This window comes from Bacillus rossius, chromosome 1, assembly GCF_032445375.1.
Source record: "Bacillus rossius redtenbacheri isolate Brsri chromosome 1, Brsri_v3, whole genome shotgun sequence".
In the NCBI taxonomy this organism is placed as follows: Eukaryota; Metazoa; Arthropoda; class Insecta; order Phasmatodea; family Bacillidae; genus Bacillus; species Bacillus rossius.
Window position 1 is genome coordinate 33789887 of NC_086330.1, and position 6721 is coordinate 33796607.

General features: G+C 35.8%; 1 long non-coding RNA gene across 1 annotated transcript; it reads left to right on the top strand.

Moving 5' to 3' along the window:
* Positions 1-510: 510 nt before the first annotated feature.
* Positions 511-6244, top strand: LOC134534162 (uncharacterized). The gene is made up of 2 exons (XR_010075448.1): positions 511-634; positions 2879-6244. It is a non-coding gene; the product is annotated as an uncharacterized LOC134534162 (long non-coding RNA).
* The last annotated feature ends 477 nt before the right edge of the window (positions 6245-6721 follow it).

A 6721-nucleotide genomic window follows, 5' to 3' on the forward strand; every position in this document is an offset into this window, starting at 1 on the left:
AAGGATAAAGTTTATAGTGATAAGTTGTTTTAAGTCGTTGAGTTTATCGGGGATTTTTACGTGAGGAGAATACGTTATAATTTAAATACTTAATAAAGATAATGCAAGTGGTTTAGTTTTATTAAAGTTAATTTAAGATTGTAGGTTAAGAGAATTATAATTTAAAATAAAAAATTTTTGTCGTAAATAGGAATTATTTTCAAGTGAAGTTTGTTTTGTTGTCGTGCGCGTAGGAGACGAGACGTACGAATTAAATCAGTCGAGGGAAGGATAAACGTTAGAAAGGAATTAAAGAGAAAACGAGAGTTTATGTAAAAGAGAGTTATAGAATTTATAGTGATGTTTTGTTTTAATTAGAAAAATGTTGAGAGTTGTTTCAGAACGACACGTCAGTGGACGTGGCAGAATGAACACGTGACGGGGAGGTGCTGAGACCTAGCGGAGAACGGAGGAACCGCAAGCGAGGGTTGGCGCACCTGATGGAATTCGGTGACGTCACGGGCTCATACGGAGACGTGGACGGCCGTGACCTTGTTTTGATCAGCTGTACGGTAACTTAGCGATAAGAAAATAGACTATTGGTTAAATAAATTTAAATTTAAGTGTGTTTTAGAAGAAGAGGAACTTTCAGTATGTAAGTAATTTATTTTAAGAAGTGTATGATGTATAGGCTAGAAGTGTTTCGTTGTAAGTTGTTTATGTTTTTGTTAGTTAAATTCTACCTCGGTTTTAAAAATATTTTTTTGGGATTTGTAAACATTATTAAGGAGGTACACTATAAAATCGATAAGCATTGAGAAAACTGGGAAGGCTAGATTTTGTGTGTAGAGGGAATTTACTCCAAAAGAACAGAGAGACAAAATTAATGTTTTCATTAGGGCGAGGGACCCTAAGGTGAGGCGTTGTGTCCCTGGGAAGAAAGGGAATTGTAGCGCAGACCATAGGAGATGGGCTGACTACGGAATTAAGGGTCAGGAGAATCCTGAGAGTTGTGAGTAGTTTGGGGCAGGAGTTCCCCATGGTAGTACCGAAGTGGCTATCCTGTATGGGATAGGGTACCATTTCAATGAAGTTTGTTGGTGGGGTTAGAGCCCCCTGTGTAGTGGGCCTATAGCAGATAGGCACTACAGTGAAATTTTTGGTTATTTTGTGAGGTAAATTCCCTGGAGGTTAAGTAAGATTGGATTCAGTTAGGAAGGAGGGAAATGAGAAACATTGCTGTAGAGAGTTAGTGTACTTGCCTAATGTGAAATTGAATTTTACTAAATTAATTTAGGAGAAAGTTTTGTTCGGTAAATAAATAATAATGGAAGATAGCTAGATAATTAATTAATTTTTTTTGAGTAAGGTGTTTTAAGTAATGAAATAAAATAAGGTGAAGTAATTTGAATAATTGGGGAGGAGTTTCTTTAAGAGTTTAGATAATTGTTTTTGAATTTATTGAGATATTCAGCCAGTGAAGTTTGAGTGTGAGAGATACAGTGAGATTTCAAGGAAATTGGTTGTTTATTAATTAGGACGAATGAGATTTTATGATTTAGAGTCAGTAAGCATAGTTAAATTTACGACATAATATTTGTTGACAGTTTACAGTTATTAAGGAGAAAACAGAGTAATCTATTTATTTTTATTTTAAGGGTTTGAAGATAAGATTATGAATTTTTTTTTTTGAAAGTTTCTTGGGCATGTTTGAATAATTTTTATTTGGATTTTAAGAAATTACAGAGAAAATTTAATTGATTTACATTAGTTTGGAAGTATGGAGGTTTAGTGTTCGATTAGCCCTAACTTGATGGTCGGATCCCAAAAGAATGCCGTAAAACCGATAGCCAATTGAGAGGAATGCGGTAGGCGCTTGTGTAGAGAGGGGTTGTGGGAAAGCTCCTTGGGACTGATGGCAGATCAGGGGCCCTAAATAGTGTGTGATGCTGTAAAACCAGTGCAGAGAAAGCCTGGTATGCTTAAATTTTTGGGCACAGGTTATGTAAACCTGGGGTTCCATGGGATTTAGTCATGTTAGCTGCTGTGAGACATTAAGATTTCCAGGCTCCATAGTAAATTCAATGTAAATTTTTGTTTTCTTAAAATAATAAATTTGTTTTTAATTTTTTTGAGATATTTGATTTGTAACAGTGAATACAGACCCCGAGGAATAAGAGTTGTCATGCTGTGAGAGGAGAAGGTGGTAGGCCTAAAAGGGTACAGGCACCACAGAGGTTATGTGCATTGCATAATTTAAATATAAGGAAACTTGAGAATTTGAAATTTTGTTGTTGGTTTGTACACCCATAAGAAGAGTATAGGCAGAATTTTTATTGTTATGAGATGTCTAATTTAATTGAAAAGAAGAAAGTTTAAAGATGCAAGGTAACATTATTATTGTAATAATTGAAAGAGATTAAGAGGTAGAGAGAAATAGGCAGTTTTTGTTTGTAAGTACTAAAGTTTACAAATAGAAATTTAGTAACTAAGAATGAATAATAAGTTAAGTCTAGTGTAAAAGTTTTTTTTAAGTTTGTTAAGTTAAGAGTCACAAGTAAATTTTTTTTTAGAGAGAATGTCTTTGATAGGAAGTATTAGAAACTTATGGGAATTTTAGGGTAACATAAATAATGTAGGTAATGAATAATAAATAGATGGTAGGTCTTAAGTTAGGATTAACATTTGAAGCAGAATTTAATTAAGAAGAAGGAAAATAAATAGGCCTAATGAAAAGAACAAAAAAGGATTTTATGGTAAAGCATTTTTTTTAAGTAATAAACAATGAATAATAATGTTGTTTCAGGGTAATGTGTACTAATAATACAATTTTTTTTTTAGGACCAAAGAACAGGAATTATGTAATTTAAATTAACATGTATTTTTGAAACTGTTACAGATTCCTTAAGATGAGCTGAGCAGCAGTCCAGTTTACAAGATGACAAGAGTTCGAGAGACAAGATACAAGATCACTGAAACAAGAGCCAAGACTGAAGATTCAAGAGAAGAGAAAGCTGGCAGCCATGGACTTACAAGTGGAGATTAATAAGGTCATGTAAAGTTTTATTTTTTTTTATGGAAGACAGTAACTGGAGTTTTTTTTTGTTATAAACATTATTTACAGAACTTTTTAGGTTATAGTAATGTGATGGAACTAGTGAGTTGTGGTAGCTGTCAAAAAGAACTAATACCTTAAGTTTAATTTTTAAAGTTAATTTTCTTAATTTACAGAGGGATTAGTAGTTTTTTTTAAACCTTATTTAGGTTGGAATTTAAATACAATAGCTTATTATAAATGTGTACGAACAGTTCAAGTTCACAGTACTGATAGGTAGGTCAGATGATCTTATTGATTTTGATGATTTGTTGTTTTGAGTTGATTTTTAAGTGTTGTGAATTAGACAATGAAATAGTTCTGAAAACTTAAATTATTTCAAGCTAAGAAATAGTAAAGTTAATTGTAACTCAAAGGACACCAGAATTTAATTTTTTTTTAATTAGTAATGTTTGAAAATTTTATACTTTACAAGAAAGGTTATAAACAAACAGATCGGATGGAACAAGGATGCAGTAAATCACAATTTCATTTAGAATTATTGATTAGCTTTTGAGGTTATGAAGTAAAAGTAATTATAATTTAAAAGTTTGAATAAAAAAATGTTTTTTTTATTTGTTTGAAATAGAAAATTTAAAAGTTAATTAGTCATGATCTAGGTGGGTGATGGGGTGGGAATTGGCCACTCTTTTTCCCTATAACCTCCCTAACATGGCCTTCTATTACAACTAACAGAAATAAAGAAGAAGAAAAATGAAGAATTATTAGTTAGAATGTTTCTTTCATGAAGATACCTGATGAACTTTTACTGTTTGGAAGAATAGAAGCAAGGTTAGTCAGATATTTTTACTCAGAAGAAGAAGAAGATAAAGCAGTTTTATGACTCGACAAGCCAGAGATTGGTGTTTCCCCTCTGCGCTTCTATTGACTACGTTGTTTACTCTCATGGGATAGCTGGTTCGGCACCATGGAGAGAGATTGGTGGGCATTGTGGTTGCCCCCAGAAGAAAAGAAGAGTAGAAGAGGTTATGGGTGGGTCATGTGAACTGACCTTCAACCCAGTTACTTCGTGGGGACTATTTGCTGTATAGAGAAGATCAAGACTCAAGAGTTAGGGAAAATCATTGGAGGTCATGTTTCCCTTCCTTAAGTTTTTCCTATCAAATTATTTGCCTGATTAGATTATGCTAAGGGTGGGATACTTTATGTTAGCAGTTGAATTAATTAATTTTATTTTTTTGTGTGTTTGCATCCTTGCCCATCGATTGCAGTTTAGTAGTTAGTTTTGTATTTGTCAGGCGTGATGGTAATGCCTGTTGATGATGTTTCAGAATTGTAATCTGTTCGTGATGAGGATGGCACAACTCCGAAGCAGATGTGGGGAGAAGTTGTGAGCTGCCCTGGAAGCCAGTCCAGTAGCTGTTGGAGTTGAGTGGTGTTTGCTGATGGCCAGCCCAGGGAGCTACTCTTCTCGACAACACTGACTTCGAGGAGTTGCACCAACCTTCACGAGATAAGAGTTTAATTAATTGAAACACTGTAAGGACACTTAATTTTTTTTGAAGAACGAAAGAAGTATGGTAATAAACGGAAACCGAAAAAAAAAAATAATAATAATTATCAAGAATTTGCACATTGTTTAACGAATACTGAGAAACTAAGAACAGTAATTTAATTTGTAAAGAGAGCTTCACTAACAGAACAATTTTTTTAGAATTGAGAACTCGAGCCTCTGAAGGTTCCTGTGAGAACAAACCAGATAAAAGTTTTACATTTAATTTTATGAATACTTGTTGTTTTAAAATAAATCTTATGCAGAATCTAGATGTATGTTCAGACAGCAAGGAACTAAGAAAATTATTATTTTTGTGAAATGAGGAATTTATAGTTATGGTTTAATGGAAAAAGACAATTTGTAATTTTGAGGTAGCTCGATGGGGCTCGAGCTCTGTGAGGGGAGGGTTATGTCGCGGGTTGAAATTTTGCAGGGTTGTTGAAATCAAATTTAGGGACTTTACTGACGGGACTCTGGGCTGGCTGCTCTGTTCACTCGTCAGCGCAAGTGGCGTGACCATGTAATTGGGGCACGGGGCCGGCGCGGCGCGCTGCGGGCTTGCAGAATTTTGTTTGTTTGTTTGGCCGCGCGCTGGCGCAGCTACGGGCCGCAGTTACTGGGGCGCGCTGTCGTAACAAGCCACGCGGTGTGGCCTGCACATCGGGGTAGAGGGGGGGTAGTCTTCCCAGATGTTCTAGTTAGTTGTTTAGTAAATTTGACTTCAATAACGAGCTTTTGTTATGGTAGGCGCGGCAGGGCGCGCGAATTTAAGCGCAAGTGAGTGGTGACTCGGGGCTCACTCAGGCGGAGGCTATGCGTCTCACCTGTGGTCACGAGTTGTTAGTTCGTTCGTGATGTAGGAATTCAGGCTCACTCAGGCGGAGGCTATGCGTCTCACCTGTGGTCACGAGTTGTTAGTTCGTTCGTGATGTAGGAATTCAGGCTCACTCAGGCGGAGGCTATGCGTCTCACCTGTGGTCACGAGTTGTTAGTTCGTTCGTGATGTAGGAATTCAAGCTTTCGGGCAGAAGCTATGGCCGACGCCAGAGGCCACGAGTCGTTTAATTTAAGTTAGGTCATAATGTAGTCATCTTCAAGCTTTCGGGCGGAGGCAATGGCCTTCGTCACTAGTCGTTTAGTTATAATTTTTAAAATGTAATGTTCGTTCGGATTTTAAGGGCAGGAGAGGCCCCTACGTTAGTTTTAAGTAATCGATCAAGAAAGGCTTTTCGGAAAATGTGAGTATGGACTTATCTTTGTTTTAATTTTAAGTATTAATTATGATTTGAGGTATTCGGAAGGACTAGGGAAGTGTTTAGTGAAGTTCTCTCATTCTCTCTCTTGTAAGGTCGTTCAATCGTTAAGGAAGTAAAGAGATTATTGTTTTAAATTGTAATCCCGCTATTTAAATGTTCTTTAAAATGATGTTGAGTATTTGACTTTAAGAATAAAATAATTTTAATTAAGTATTATGTTATTTTGCAAAATCTCCTTAGTTCAGCTCTCACCAGACATCCTGTACGGGATGACGAACCTATGATCCTAGGTACAGTAAAGTATTTTATGAAGTTAAGACTAGTTGATGCCAAGCGAGTTGTTTCTATGTAAAGAGCTACGATTCTCGCCCCCCCCCTCTGAAGGTGGATCGTGACAATATAAGTCTTTGCAATTGCTATACAGAAAATATGTAATTATATATTTGCAAATCATTTTCCAACCATAAGTATTTTGAAAAAATGATACTTCGAGAGAGGTTGCGTTGGTTGGATGTTGGTTGTCATATTACTCGACCAAGGTGGTCCAGGTTCTATTTCCTCGCAGATGGGAAACGTGGCTGACGTTGCCACACGTCGGGGGATTCATCGGCGCACTCTGGTATCCCGCATCCATTCTCTCCGTCTATGCTCCTATCTCATTTCATCACCCCTCATCTTTCTTAGTGATATTTACTGAAACGAATCATTTGAGTCAATCATAAGTTTTAATAACGCGCTAATCCGTACCATTGCCTCCTAATTAATGAATAAAATTAAAAAAAAAATCAGTTTAAATATTCATTATGACGTATTTATTTGACTTTATTTCGAGTCATTTTTATTAAATATTTATCTAGATATTCAAATATTTTATTT